General features: G+C 45.3%; 1 protein-coding gene across 4 annotated transcripts in view; it reads left to right on the forward strand.

The window, feature by feature from the left end:
• Nucleotides 1–14857, forward strand: part of AIMP1 (aminoacyl tRNA synthetase complex interacting multifunctional protein 1) — a 71248-nt gene that overhangs the window by 18236 nt on the left and 38155 nt on the right. The window contains exon 1 of one of the 4 annotated variants that reach the window (XM_040418260.1): nt 7860–8008. The exons of the other annotated variants lie outside the window; for them this stretch is intronic. The gene's annotated coding sequence lies outside the window, so the exon portion shown is untranslated. Of the gene's footprint in view, nt 1–7859; nt 8009–14857 lie in introns of those variants that run through there. 4 annotated transcript variants of the gene reach the window in all.

Genomic DNA, 14857 nt, shown 5'->3' on the forward strand with positions numbered 1-14857 from the left:
CATTGGTGGCAGCAGAGCGGCAGTTCCGATCGGAGTCCCAGTTTAATCGCTGGGGCTCCGATCGGTTACCATGGCAGCCAGGACGCTACTGCAGTCCTGGCTGCTATGGTTACTTAGCACTTTTAGCAGCATTATACTTACATGCGCTGTCTGTGGCCGGCCGGCGCTCCTCCTACTGGTAAGTGAAAGGTCTGTGTGGCGCATTGCTTATAGCACAGACCTGTCACTTTCCAGTAGGAGGAGCGCCCGGCCGGCCACAGACAGTGCACGTAAGTATAATGCTGCTAAAACTGCTAAGTAACCATGGCAGCCAGGACTGCAGTAGCGTCCTGGCTGCCATGGTAACCGATCGGAGCCCCAGCGATTAAACTGGGACTCCGATGGGAACTGCTGCTCCGCTGCCACCAATGATGGGGAGGGGGGTTGTTAACCTGTGGCCACTGCCACCAATGATTTTAATTAGGGGTGGGGGGGGGGGGGTAGAGGGAAGGCCGCACTGGACAGACACCAATGATTTTAATAGGAAAGGGGGGCCGCACTAACCACAATGATTTTAATAGGTAGGGGTGGGGGGGGGGGCCGCACTGGCAAACAATGATTTTAATACTGGGGAGGGAGGGGGGTCTGGCCCCTGCTGCCTGGCAGCACCCGATCTCTTACAAGGGGCTGAGATCCGCACAATTAACCCCTCAGGTGCGGTGTTAATTGTGCGGATCACAGCCCCCTGTAAGAGATCGGGTGCTGCCAGGCAGCAGGGGGCAGTTATGTACACAGTTCTTAGTATATTCTAACTTGAAGCGTCCCCATCACCATGGGAACGCCTCTGTTTTAGAATATACTGTCGGATCTGAGTTTTCACGATCGTGAAAACTCCGATCTGAAAAAGCTAATACTATTGTTTTCCGTTATAACCATAACCAAAGTGAAGTTCGGGTCCCCATTGACTTCAATGGGGTTCGGGATCAAGTTCGGGCCCCGAACCCGAACTTTTTTTTAAAGTTCGGCCGAACACCCCAAACCCGAACATCTAGGTGTTCGCTCAACTCTAATCAGGATGTCTTCAGTTCAGTCTTTTTGATTTTTCAGGACGGAGATAAAACCGCAGCATGCTGCGGTTTTATCTCCGTCCAAAATTCCGTAACACTTGCCGGCATTTTTTCCCATTGAAATGCATTAATGCCGGATCCGGCCCCGAGTGTTCTGTCAAGATGGATCCGGCATTGCGATCTGCGCATGCTCAGACCTCAAAAAATTCGAAAAAAAATTAATGCCGGATCCGTTTTTCCGGATGACACCGGAGAGACGGATCCGGCATTTCAATGCATTTGTTATACGGATCAGGATCCTGATCCGTCTGACAAATGCCATCAGTTGGCATATACGTTTTGACGGATCCAGCAGGCAGTTCTGGCGACGGAACTGCCTGCCGGAATCCTCTACTGCATGTGTGAAAGTACCCTTAGCGAAGCAGGAGACGCTCAGCTAATCCTGGCATAGCACATTATTACAGGGTACCCAGAGTTAGTTATCCTCCAGAGGGCCCGAGCAGTAGCAGCAATATGCGTTCCTGCCCTTACTCACGGACCCATAGATAAAATGTGTTCTCCGTACACCCCTGAGCCGCAGTGTACGGAGAACTAAATTTTAAGCGCACAGCGAAAGGTGCACTTTAGGGGGCAAAAGTATAATAAAAATACTAAATCCATTAATAAACTATATTACAAAAACTGCTATTAGGGCCACATTCACAAAAAATTATACAAAAGTTTAGTTGCTCTTGAAGCATGTTTGCCCATTAGTGACTTATTCAGATGACCATAACATGTCCCAATCTGACCAAGCATCACAGGGATCCGTGATATGGGCACTAACATCTGAAGGAGGCCTAAGGTGAAGTGGTATTGTAAAGAAGCTCTCCACCTACATTTATAGTACAGATCTTGCCTTTCAGCATGCATTATTGGGTACATTTTATTGGTGAACCTCTTTTAAAGGGGTGTTTGCCAAGATGTCATCTTATCCTCTATCCACAGAATATGGGATAAGCTACTGAAGTGGCAGTTTGTACGTGCCTGCTGCTCCTCCATTCATTCTCAGTGGGACTGCTGGAGATAGGCACTCGCTCTACTTGGCTATCTCTTGATGAGCCAAACTTGTCATTCCATGACTCTAAAGGGCCAGTTCACACTGAGTTTTTTGCTGCTGATTTTGGAGCGTTTCTGCCTCCAAAAAATGCCTCAAAAAAGCCTCCCATTAATTTCAGTAGGAAGCAGTACTTGCTTTTTTTTTTTTTTTTAATACACGTGTAAACGAAGCAGCATGTCCCATCTTGGGGCAGAATCCCTGCTGAATCTACCATGAATTTTATTTGTGCGTTTTCTGCGCTTTTGGTGCAGATCTACATCAAAAACCTCAAGCTGAAAATGCAGCCTTGTAGTGAACACCAATTGGTTAAAAAAAAAAGTGTCAAGAACCACATGAAAAAAACTGATTCCAAGCTGATTTTTTTTTAAGCACGTTTTTCAAAATCGGTTGTGTGAACTGTCCCTAACTCCACAACCCTTTTAGTTATCACTGTTGTTAAACATTGGTGGACTATAACTTATGTTTATATCATTAAATGGCTTTTGCAGGCTCTCAATATTGATGACCTATTCTCAGGATAGGTCATTAATACCCGATTGGTGATGTTGCGTCATCCCACATCCCCACTGATCAGCTGTTCCCTCCAGTGCAGAAACTAGCTCTGTGAATGGAACAGGAAGAACAGCGCCGCTCAAAGTGCAGTGGTCGTACTGGGGTACTGCAGGTCATCTCCCACTGAAGGGAATTGGAGCTTAGCTGCAGTACCCCAGCACGGCCACTACACCTTGAACGGGGCTGTTCTTCCTGTTCCATTCACAGGGCTAGTTCCAGTGCTTGAGGCTGCAGGGAACAACTGATTGGTGGGGGCGTGGGCTGTTGGACCCCCACTGATCAGATATTAATGACCTATCCTGAGGGTCAGTTGTCAATATCAGGAACCTGGAAACCCCTTTTAAATGTTTCTAAATCCCTATGAAAGTAAATATGCACCATTCTCTTCACTGAATACATTATTATACTGTATTAGTAAGATAACATTTAAAGGGGTTCTGCAGTTTGTTTAACCTGATAATCTATCCTCTGGATAGATCATTAGCATCTGATCGGCGGGGGTCTGAAACCCGGGACCCCGGACGATCAGCTGTTTGAGAAGGCAGCGGCTCTGGCAGTAGCACCGCGGCCTTCTCACTGTTTACCGCTGTCCCAGTGACGTCACTACTAGTATCAATAGCCTGGGCGCGGCTAAGCTCTGTTCACTTGAATGGAGCTTAGCCCCGCCCAGGCCAGTGATACTAGTCATAAAAAAAAAAAGCTGCAGAACCCCTTTAATACTGTTTATTAGTCATTTCTACTGAATGTATTTTTATATCTAGTGCTCCAGAGTTTTTCAGTATTTAAATTGTTGTTATAAGTGTGCTTTGCTCGTCAGGTTTGGTTCCCATGTTGTCTTACAACTGTTGCTAGAGAAGGAATTAGTGATTGGCATCCAGTCTATTTGGGGATAATGATTTGTCAGATTTGGCCTGGGACCAAGTAAAACGACCATCCACGTTTGATTGCTCAGCTCTCTGGCCTCCTCTGCAGCTGTCCTCCTTTGCCTGGTCTATTTTGTGATACACAAGTGTACGGTAGGCTTTTCTAAATGCCAGTCCACCCAGTATTTGTTGCTCTGAAGTCCTTCCAGAAGCCATGTGGCATCTGAATAACACTGATTTAGTTTCATCCTGGCATTAATGTGCTTTCTGAAAATGTTTTTAGGGACATGTTGAGGATTGTGTTGGTTTTTTAGATATTGTATATGATAGGCTTAGGGTACTTTCACACTAGCGTTATTCTTTTCCGGTATGGAGTTCCGTCCTAGGGGGCTCAATACCGGAAAAAAACGCTTCAGTTTTATCCTAATGCATTCTGAATGGAAAGCAATCCGTTCAGTGTGCATCAGGATCTCTTCAGTTCAGTCCCTTTACTGTATTTGGCCGGAGAAAATACCGCAGCATGCTGCAGTATTTTCTCCGGCTAAAATTCCGGAACACTTGCCGGAATGCCGGATTCCCATTGAAATGTATTAATGCCGGATTCGGTACCAAGTGTTCCGGAAAACTGGATGCGGTTTCGATTTAAAAATAAATACCGGATCCGTTTTTCCGGAGAGACGGATCCGGTGTTTCAATGCATTTGTCAGGCGGATCCACATCCGGATCCATCTACAAATGATATGTTTGCATACGGATTTCCGGATCCATCGCCGGGACTGCCTGCCGGATCCTCACAACGCAAGTGTGAAAGTACCCTTAGGCCTCTTGCACACGAATGTATGCGTCCCGTGGCCTTTCTGCGGCCCGCACCAACCGTGGGGCAGCCGCAGCGGATCGCAGACCCATTCACTTTAATGGGTCCGCGATCCGCCCCTTCCGCAAAAAGATAGGACGTGTTCTATCTTTTTGCCGAACTGAAGTACGGGACGAAACCCCAAGGAAGCACTCCGTACTACTTCCGTAGGGTTCCGTTCCATGCTTCCATTACGCACCATTCCGCATCTCCGGATTTGCGGACCCATTCAAGTGAATGGGTCTGCAATACGGCCACAGAGCGCACACGTTCGTGTGAAAAAGGCCTTAGGTTAGTGTCGCACACAGTTTTTCATGGCAGTTTGTGAAGCATTTTTTATTTTATTTTTTTAAAGACAGAAGTAGGTTAGAAGGGAATGGAAAATATAAAGGAAGCATTAAAGATGTTGTGCCACTAGAAATAGCTGAGCAGTGTACTCGGCAGTCCCATAGGGAATGCCTGGAGTGAAAGGACGTATGTCTGACCTGCAGCTCTGTTGGATCGGGGGAGCAGGACCTCCGTTCTGAAGTGTCCCAGCAGTCAGACCCCCACCACCACCCAGTTAGTTATCCCCTATCCTAAGGATAGGGGATAACTTCAGACTTTGGCACAGCCCCTTTAATTCCTTAAAGGGGTTGTCCAAGTTATATTTATTGATGACCTATTCTCAGGATAGGTCATCAATATCAGATCGGCTGGGGTCCAACACCCGACACCCCCGCAAATCAGCTGTTTGAAGAGAAGGCGCGTTCCGTACCAGCGCTGCCTCCTCTTCATTGTTTACCTGCTCGCTGTCGCATCTGCAGCGGTGAGCAGGTGTAATTACACCCAAGCTGTCGATTCATTTCAATGGGACGGATCGCTCTTATACAAGTGTATAGGAGCTATCCTTCCCATTGAAATGAATGGGACGGTTAGGTGTAATTACACCTGCTCACCGCTGCAGAGGCTACGGCGAGAAGGTAAACAGTGAAGAGGAGGCAGCGCTGGTACGGAACGCGCCTTCTCTTCAAACAGCTGATCGGCGGGGGTGTCGGGTGTTGGACCCCAGCCGATCTGATATTGATGACCTATAAATATAACTTGGACAACCCCTTTAAGGCTTCATTTTTGCATTAAAATTTTTTTACTCCCTGCCTTCCCAAACCATAACTTTTTTATTTTATTGCTCACATAGCTGTACAAGGGCTTATTTTTACAGGACAATTTGTACTTTCTAATGGCTATTTTATATTGCATAAGATGTAGTGCAAAGCTGGAAAAAATGCAAATCCGCTATAGTTCTATGGGTTTCATTTTTATGGCATTCTTCTGCATCAGATTACAGCGATACCATTTATATAGCTTTTCTTGTATCTCATCTTTTCATTGCATCACCATATTCTGACCCTCATAACTTTTTTTTATATGTATGCCTACAGAGCTGTGTGAGGGCTCATTTTCTTGGAGGACGATCTGTATTTTTTTTTAATACTATTGTGTAGCGTGTGACTTTTTGATCACTTTTTATAAAAAAAATTTGGGGAGGTGAAGCAACAAAAAAACAACGAATCAGCCATTTAGATTTTATTTTTCTGATGAGGCAGTCACCGTATGATTACTAGTATTACACCGCGCAACGATGATTTTGCTACTAAGAGAAAAACGTGATTTATACTAAAATGAGCGCGCTGATTTCAAATCTGAACTCGGAATTTGCCTGACACGTCTAGATATTTTATACATGCAAAGCCTATTCAGTTATAATATTAATGCATTATATTGGAGATATTCCAATGGACATGTCCAGACCTGTTCGGACGCACTCAGGCTGATGTCAGCAGTAAGTATATAAGGATAAAGTGATCTGTTATAGTGCTATCAGTTGTGAAACTTAAGATGGATAAACGCAAATGTGCTAACGATCCAGACAATTTCTGCTACATATGTGGCAAATACACTACTTATGATCAGCGCAAGAATCTGAATCTGAAAAAGCAAGTGCGCCTTGCAGCTTGGGATGCATTTGTGCTAGTAGTGCAGAACTTCCTTGGGAACAGACGAGCTGCAAACTATGCTGAATTAGTAGACAACATGCTTACAGCATATGAACAACTTGCCTGCCGAATGCCATTGAAAGTGCATTTCTTACATTCCCATCTTGACTTTTTCCCACCCAATTTGGGACACGTAAGTGACGAACATAGAGAGCGGTTCCATAAAGATATTGGGGCTTTATTAAGACCGGCATCTACACTGGTCTTAAGAAATGACCCCCTATGTCACAATCCAGCCTTAAAGTGGCTATCCCATGGCTAATGTTACAGGGGTTCTGCAGTTTTTTTAAACTGATGATCTATCCTCTGGAAAGATCATCAGCATCTGATCGGCGGGGGTCCGACACCCGGGACCCCCGCCGATCAGCTGTTTGAGAAGGCAGCGACGCTGTCCAGTAGTGCCGCGGGCCCAGTGACGTCACGACTGGTATCACTTGTAATAGAAATATTTGTAGTAGAAATTCGCTTGCATCAGACTTTGTGTAAGGAAAGGTAAATCTCTTCATCAAGATTCAGACAAAGGTGTTTTCATCCTGAGTTCTGCTGAGCACTCCTCGCCTTCCTGCCCAGTCTCTTCACTTTCCTCTTAGTCACAAAAGGGTGTAACAATAGAAAGGGGCAGGCCCGTCACCCGACCACTTCCTTCATGTGGCAAGGATACAGGAAGATGAGAAACCACCATCATTTAAAATAACCTAGCTAGCTAACAAAATACATGTATATAATAATCTCCCATTACCACTGGAGGTAACTTTATCCAGCCTTGCTCAGTGATCAATGCCCAGTAAAGTTACTATGATCCTCATGCATGTTTATTTACAGGACAACGTCGTTATCTCCAGCGGCTGATCAGGCGCACTAGAGACAACAAACGCACGTTCCTTTCATATATTGTTCTCTTAACAAATGCATCCACGCCAAGCCAATAAATCCGCGTCATGCGCGGGGGCCCTAGCCGGCGTCCATACATTCGCCAAGAAAACACTGCTCTGCTGAACACATCAGTCTCCCCCGGCCCACAGCCCAGTGCTTAGCACATGGACCATTCGCAGACAGAGACCTCTGCGCCCGGCAGCTGTGACAGGACATACACAGGAAGATATCCACTCCAATGGTTTACCCTGACACTGAGAGACATGATGACAATACACAATATATTACACACTGGCCTGGGCACGGCTAAGCTCCATTCAAGTGAACAGAGCTTAGCCGCTCCCAGGCCATTGGTACTAGTCCTATTCAGATCCAGGTGCTGGTTTAAAAACGGTAGAATATTTTGCATGGGAGAACCCCTTTAATTGGTTTTGGAGTGGAATATGACTGACGCTTTTTATTTGGGGAGCCCTAACTCATCCTTCTCCAGTCATACCATTCAGAAAAGAAAAGGTGAAGTCCCCTGTGACACTTCATGTGAGTGCACATGTGCTGCTGGGAGATCACAGCTCCCTGTGGAATGTCACCCCCTGAGTGACAGGAGGCAGTTGCTTCTAACCACAGATGGACGCAGTCTGACTTCTGAATCGCCCGTATCCGCATCAAACCCTCCACTGAAATTTAAGGTAATGGAGAAGTTTTTCTTGCTTCTGATGGCAGCATGTGGAGCTTGTAAACTTCTGTACTGTGAATGGGGGACATTTTCATGGACCTCTGAGCTGCCTTGCCGATGTGTCATGTGCCTTCTCTGCTTTCCTAGTGTCATTTGGTGCCCTGCTAATACCAGAGCATACATTCCGCGTGCAGACCTGCTGGTGTATAGCAGGAAGATACCGCACTCTGTGAACATATTCTGTCTTAGAGTCCTAAATAGTTTAACTCCTTTGGGACCAAGGCAGTTTTGGCAATAACATTTTTGTTTGTTCCTCTCAGCCTTCCAAGAGCCAAAATTGAAATTTTCGTCGTCATATAAGGACTTGTTTTTTGCAGGATGAGTTGTATTTTTTAATGGTACTATTTAATATTTCATTTACTGTATTGCTAAACTGTAAAAAATGACATTAAGGTGCACGCAGGGGTTAAAGTAGAGTGGTATGTTGATATGTTGTGTCAAGTGTACAGTATTTTTCAGACTATAGGACACACCCATAAATGGCAGCATGAAAGAAGGAAAAAACAGGTTTTGCTAAATGTTTCCTCTGGTTATTGTTCAGGTGGTGTGGTACAGGTTCAGCCCCCACAGTGCCAGCCTCATTGCCCCATCACCTTGTCAGCTATTGTGCCCTCAGCCTGAGCTCATAGGCAGCAGAGGTGGGAGTGAGAAAATATTAATGGCCTATACTCGGGATTGGTGGGGGTTTGACTCTCAGCACCCACAACGATAAGCTGGTTGAAGAGGCCATTGTGCTCCCATGATTGCTGCGGCCGCTTCCTAGGCCAGTGACGTCATATTCATTGGTCACATGTCCAATGTGCAGCACAGTCCCATTCTATTGAATGGGCCTGGGCAGCCATATCGAGCACAACCGCTATACAATGTATGGGGTGCTTGGTAAGCTGTGAGGAGGTCGCAGTGCTCACCAGAGTGCCGCGGCATGTTCAAACAGCTTAGGACATCACTATTGTACTCCCGGAAACCCCCTTTAATAAGGTAGCATTTGCTTTGGTCATTGCTAAACAGTTGTTGCTGCTTGTGTTCATAGTGCGATGGCTAGAAGGTCCTGGCAGAGCAGCACCTCACTGTGCTGTGTGTACACTTCTGTGTTATTCGCTTAACTCCTTCAGGACACAGCCTTATTTCACCTTAAGGACCAGGCCATTTTTTGCAAATCTGACTAGTGTCACTTTATGTGGTGATAACTTTTAAACGCTTTTACTTAGCCAGGCTATTCTGAGATAGTTTTTTCGTCACATATTGTACTTCATGACACTGGTAAAATGGAGTCAAAAAAATCATTTTTTATTTATAAAAAAATACCCAATTTACCAAAATTTTGGACAAATTTGCAAATTTCTAAATTTCAATTTCTCTACTTCTACAATACATAGTAATAACTCAAAAAATAGTTATTCATTTACATACCCCATATGTTTACTTCATGTTTGGATAATTTGGGGAATGCTATTTTATTTTTTGGGGATGTTACAAGGCTAAGGCTGGGTTCACACGAGCGTGTCCGGATTAGTTCCGAATGCGTCCCGATGTGTTGCGGCAAACCCGCGCGAGTAGGAATGCAATTGCAGTCAGTTTTGACTGCGATTGCGTTCCGATGTTCAGTTTTTATCGCGCGGGTGCAATGTGTTTTGCACGCGCGTGATAAAAAACCGACTGTGGTACCCAGACCAGAAGTTCGGGCTTGGGTTAGGTGTTGTGTAGATGTTATTATTTCCCCTTATAACATGGTTATAAGGGAAAATAATAGCATTCTGAATACAGAATGCTTAGTAGGTGATCAATTGAGGGTTAAAAAAAAATTAAAAAATTAACTCACCTTCTCCTCTTGTTCGCGTAGTTCTCCCGGTCTTTAGTTCTTTAAAAGATGAACTATGGGCTAAAGGACCTTTGGTGACGTCAGATCACATGCTCCAATCACATGGTACATCACCGCGGTGATGGACCATGTGATTGGAGCATGTGATCTGACGTCACCAAAGGTCCTTTAGCCCATAGTTCATCTTTTAAAGAACTAAAGACCGGGAGAACTACGCGAACAAGAGGAGAAGGTGAGTTAATTTTTTAATTTTTTTTAACACTCAATTGATCACCTACTAAGCATTCTGTATTCAGAATGCTATTATTTTCCCTTATAACCATGTTATAAGGGGAAATAATACAGTTTATAGACTGTCACCTAGCAACCATGCGTGAAAATCGCACCGCATCCGTACTTGCTTGCGAATGCTTGCGATTTTCACGCAACCCCATTCACTTCTATGGGGCCTGCGTTGCGTGAAAAACGCAGAATATAGAGCATGCTGCGATTTTCACGCAACGCATAAGTGATGCGTGAAAATCATCGCTCATCTGAACAGCCCCATTGAAATGAATGGGTCCAGATTCAGTGCGGGTGCAATGCGTTCACCTACAAATGGAGATGAAATTTCAGAATTTTATTTTTTTGCCAATTTTTCCATTTTAACCCATTTTTTCCACTAACAAAGCAAGGGTTAACCGCCAAACAAGACTGTATCTTTATTGCCCTGACTCTGCCGTTTACAGAAACACCCTATATGTGGTCGTACACTACTCTACGTCCACACGGCGGGGTGTAGAGGGAAAGGAGCGCCGTGTGGGTTTTGGAAGGCTGATTTTTATGGACCGGTTTATTTACACCGTGTCCTATTTCAAGCCCCCCCTGATGCACCCCTACAGTAGAAACTCCCTAAAAGTGACCCCATTATGGAAACTACGGGATAAGGTGGCATTTTTTTTGGGACTATTTTTAGGGTACATATGTTTTTTGGTTGCTCTATATTACATTTTTGTGAGGCAAGGTTACCAAATTCAGAAATTTCATCTCCATTTGCCATAAACTGTTGAGGAACACCTAAAGGGTTAATAAAGTTTGTAAAATCAGTTTTGAATACCTTAAGGGGTGTAGTTTCTTAGATGGGGTCACTATTAGGGAGATTCTACTCTAGGGGGGCATCAGGGCGGCTTCTAAATGGACATGGTGTGAATAAAAAAGGCAATCAAAATCTGCCTTCCAGAAACCATGTCGGTCCTTTCCTTTTGCGCCTCCCTTTTACTGATACAGCAGTTTACGACCACAAATGTGGCGTTTCTGTAAACTGCAGTATCAGGGTAATAAATATTAAGTTTTGTTTGGCTGTTAACCCTTGGTTTTTACCGGAAACGACGGATTGAAATGGAAAAGTGCCAAAAATAGCTGTTTTGGCACCATTTTTAATTTATTTTTTGGACTGTGTTAATCTGGGGGGTTGGGTCATGTTTTTTTTTTTACAGAGGAGATTATGACGGACGCGGCGATACCTAATAAGTAATTTTTTTTTTTAGTTCTACAAAAATTTATTTTTTGGTGTCTCAAGTTGGTGAAGGGGATTATAAATTTAGAACTCCATGGAAGTGTGGTACTCCCTGAAGCAACCAATAACGCAGAGGCCCGGATGATCGGGGCACGTGTCACACGGAGTGGTGGTGTCCTTCCGTATCCCCCTCTTGTGACACACTCTGCATTTTTTGGGGGGTTTGTCCCTTCTTTCCAGTATGGGGGACCACACCTGGAAAGTGTTGGCCAGGGACGTTCCTGGCGCCTCCAATTCCCGAGGTACTCCCACCTGCTCTTTCCCGGTCAGAAAAGATCAGGGTCTTGAGGACTGCCTCATAGAACTGGAGGAATGTCCCTGTGTTGCCAGCGCACTGGAACAGTACAAAAGAGTTGTACATGGCAACCTGCACCAAGTAGACCGCAATTTTTTTGTACCATGCCTTGGTTTTGCGCATGGCGTTATATGGCTTGAGGACTTGATCAGAGAGATCAACTCCTCCCATATACCGATTGTAGTCGACGATACAATCTGGCTTGGGGACCGTTGCCGCGGTACCTCGCACAGGGGTGATGCTGTTACCGTGAATTGTGGACAGTACAAGGACATCCCTCTTGTCTTTATATCTGACCAGCAGCAGGTTTCCACTGGTAAGGGCACGGGTCTCACCCCTGGTGATAGGTACCTGGAGGGGGTAGGTAGGGAGGCCGCGCTGATTTTTCCGCACGGTCCCTCAAGCGAACGTGGATCTGGCGGCGAGGGACTGGAACAAGGGGATACTAGTATAAAAGTTATCCACGTATAGGTGGTAACCCTTATCTAGCAGTGGGTGCATAAGGTCCAACACAAGTTTCCTGCTAACACCCAGAGTGGGGGGACATTCTGGGGGTTGAATACGGGAATCTCGCCCCTCGTACACACAAAACTTGTAAGTGTACCCTGAGGTACTCTCACAAAGTTTGTACAGCTTCACGCCATACCTCGCTTGCTTAGAGGGAACATACTGGCGGAAAATGAGTCTCCCCTTGAAAGCAATGAGAGACTCATCAACCGCGACCTCCCTTCCAGGTACGTAGGCCTCCATGAGCTGCTTGTACTAGGCTGGGCCACAGGGTCCCTAGCATGGGGGTCCCCTCGATCCGCCTGGCGGCGTCATCATCGCTTGATGATGAGAAGGATGCGCATGACAACAGGAACGTGGGGTCATCCTCATCCTCACTGGGGCTCTCGGAGGCAAGGAGGGCGGATGCCTCCTCGGCCGAGAACGTCCGGCGGGCCATCGGGGAGTGTGTGTTTGCTTGTGTGTGTGCGTGCGTGGAAAACTTTATTAGGTGTGCGTGTGTGTGGGGCACGGGTGTTCACTCACTTACCCTATAGCTATAAAAAAAAAAAGAAAAAAAATATACAAATGCGCTGTGGGGCGGGGTGGGCGATGCGCCAACAGTGACCGGACGCAAAGAGTGCCGGCCACAGTTAGCGCATGCAAAGAAAAAAAATAAACTTGCACCCCCAAAAAGTGGGGGGGGGGGAGGGCAAGCTGCAGCACCCCTGGTGGGGGGTCTAGGGTCACACAGCTAACTGCTGTGGACCCCAGACACCCGATCAGGGGGCTCACAGACCAAAAAAGATTTTTTTTTTTTTTTTTTTTAACGTAATCTAACCCTAAACTTGCCCTAACTACCCCTGCCTACACCTCCCACTACCTGCCTGTCCCTGCCTCCTAAGGTGCCTGATGGCACCAAAAACTCACAATGTCGGTGGGCAGCGCGATCTCATGCTGCTCTCCCCGCTCCACGGACTGGAATGAGCGGGGAGAGCATCGGCGGACATTCAAACTTGCCGCTCTCCGCCCACATAGAAACATAGAATGTGTCGCAGATAAGAACCATTTGGCCCAACTAGTCTGCCCAATATACTGAGTACTATGGATAGCCCCTGGCCCTATCTTATATGAAGAATGGAGTTATGCCTATCCCATGCATGCTTAAACTCCTTCACTGTATTTGCAGCTACCACTTCTGCAGGAAGGCTATTCCATGCATCCACTACTCTCTCAGTAAAGTAATACTTCCTGATATTACTTTTAAACCTTTGCCCCTCTAATTTAAATTCTAGGTTTCTATGGTAAGTTTTATCCTGCAATCCATGTACTAGTTTAGTAGCTCTTCTCTGAACTCTCTCCAAAGTATCAATATCCTTCTGGAGATATGGTCTCCAGTACTGAGCACAATACTCCAAATGAGGTCTCACTAGTGCTCTGTAGAGCGGCATGAGAACCTCCCTCTTTCTACTAGTAATGCTTCTCCCTATACACTCAAGCATTCTGCTAGCATTTCCTGCTGCTCTATGACATTGTCTGCCTACCTTTAAATCTTCTGAAATAATGACCCCTAAATCCCTTTCCTCAGATACTGAGGTTAGGACTGTATCACTGATTTTATATTCTGCTCCGGGGTTTTTACGCCCCAGGTGCATTATTTTGCACTTATCCACATTCAATTTTAGTTGCCAGATTTTTGACCATTCCTCTAGTTTTCCTAAATCCTTTTCCATTTGGTGTATCCCTCCAGGAACATCAACCCTGTTACAAATCTTTGTGTCATCAGCAAAAAGACACACCTTACCATCGAGGCCTTCTGCAATTTCGCTGATAAAGATATTAAACAATATGGGTCCCAGAACAGATCCCTGGGGTAACAAGACCTTGGTCTGAATATATACTCCATTGACTACAACCCTCTGTTGCCTGTCCCTCAGCCACTGCCTAATCCATTCAACAATATGGGAGTCTAAGCCCAAAGACTGCAATTTATTGATAAGCCTTCTGTGTGGGACAGTATCGAAAGCCTTACTGAAGTCTAGATAAGCGATGTCTACTGCACCTCCGCCATCTATTGTTTTAGTCACCCAATCAAAAAAATCAATAAGATTAGTTTGACATGATCTCCCTGAAGTAAACCCATGCTGTTTTTCATCTTTCAATCCATGGGATTTTAGATGTTCCACAATCCTCTCCTTAAGTATGGTTTCCATTAATTTCCCCACTATTGATGTCGGGCTTACTGGCCTATAGTTGCCCGATTCCTCCCTACTACCTTTCTTGTGAATCGGCACAACATTTGCTAATTTCCAATCTTCTGGGACGACTCCTGTTGCCAGTGATTGGTTAAATAAATCTGTTAATGGTTTTGCTCGTTCACCGCTGAGCTCTTTTAATAGCTTTGGGTGTATCCCATCAGGCCCCTGTGACTTATTTGTATTGATTTTAGACAGCTGACTTAGAACCTCTTCCTCTGTAAAGACACATGCATCAAAAGATTCATTAGTCTTCTTTCCTAACTGAGGTCCTTCTCCTTCATTTTCCTTCGTAAAGACTGAACAGAAGTATTCATTGAGGCAGTCAGCTAGTTCTTTATCTTTTTCCATATACCTTCCTTCTTTTGTTTTTAATTTGGTAATTCCTTGTT

This window comes from Bufo bufo, chromosome 2 (genome assembly GCF_905171765.1).
Source record: "Bufo bufo chromosome 2, aBufBuf1.1, whole genome shotgun sequence".
NCBI lineage: Eukaryota > Metazoa > Chordata > Amphibia > Anura > Bufonidae > Bufo > Bufo bufo.